At 48.4% G+C, this 1,202-nt stretch overlaps 1 protein-coding gene across 1 annotated transcript in view; it reads left to right on the top strand.

Annotated features, from left to right (window-relative positions):
- LOC102295972 (retinal guanylyl cyclase 1) overlaps positions 1-1,202 on the top strand; it is a gene marked incomplete at its 5' end in the record, with an annotated part of 14,458 nt that overhangs the window by 1,450 nt on the left and 11,806 nt on the right.

The following is a 1,202-nucleotide window of genomic DNA, read 5'->3' as shown; positions in this document are numbered from 1 at the left end:
TTCCTCACACCGTTCCTCACACTGTTCTTCACACACTGTTCTTCTCACACTGTTCCTCACACCGTTCCTCACACTGTTCCTCACACTGTTTCTCTCACTGTTCCACACACTGTTCCTCACACTGTTCCTCACAGTGTTCCTCTCACTGTTCCTCAGACTGTTCCTCTCACTGTTCCTCACACTGTTCCTCACACTGTTCACACACTGTTCCTCAAACTGTACCTCACACTGTTCCTCTCACTGTTCTTCTCACGGTTCCTCACACTGTTCAACACACTGTTCAACACACTGTTCCTCTCACTGTTCCTCAAACTGTTCCTCACACTGTTCCTCTCACTGTTCCTTTTGTAAACCTGCCCGAGGTCTGGCTGACAGCTTTTACCCAACATTTGCGTAAACATATGCATCACCCCGGCAGTTTGTTTAAATTGTGATCGTCTTTGTTGTCTTAATTGTTTATCAGTGTTTCCTTTCTCCATCTCTTCTCCTCTGTTGTGTAGCTGCCACCGACCTTTGGGAGAGCACCGGACAGGAAGTGGCCTCTGCGCTCCGGGCTATGGGTTTGCCGATTGGGCCGGTGGTTACCATGGAACCAGGCAGCAAAGGCAGGGCTCGGGAGGCGCTGAACGAAATCAGAGAAGCCGACAAGGTCAAAGGTCAGAGCTAAGAGATGATCGTTAAGTTGCATCCCTGAACTGAACACATCAGATCAGAGAACTTTTTATTTCACCTTCAGTGGTCATCATGTGCATGAGCTCTGTCCTGATTGGTGGAGAGGATCAGAGGGAGGTACTGCTGACCGCCCTGGAGATGGGGATGGTTTCCAATGGTTACGTGTTCATTCCCTACGACGCCCTGCTGTACGCGATGCCCTATCAGGTAACGACCAACAAGTTCTCAAGGAGGTTTTATTCCATTTTCTCCGATCGTCAAAAAGAAAACTGAGTCAAGCAAACTTTTCTTATTTACCACCCATACACCACCCCACTGCCTTTACATATTAATCATGACATGTTTAACTAAAGGCAGAGTTCTGATTGGTTCCCTCCCTCTCTGTTTTATCCAATCAGCACACAGTCTTCAACCAGCTGACCAATAGCACGCAGCTTCGTCACGCCTATAGTGCCGTGCTGACTGTTACCATGGCATCCGACCAGAGTTTCTATGAAGCTTTCCGCGAGGCTCAAATGAGCCGAGAGATT

Source organism: Haplochromis burtoni, unplaced genomic scaffold, assembly GCF_018398535.1.
Source record: "Haplochromis burtoni strain Fernald_Lab_line unplaced genomic scaffold, NCSU_Asbu1 Contig_753, whole genome shotgun sequence".
Taxonomy (NCBI): Eukaryota; Metazoa; Chordata; class Actinopteri; order Cichliformes; family Cichlidae; genus Haplochromis; species Haplochromis burtoni.
This window is presented reverse-complemented; position numbering and strand designations above follow the sequence as displayed.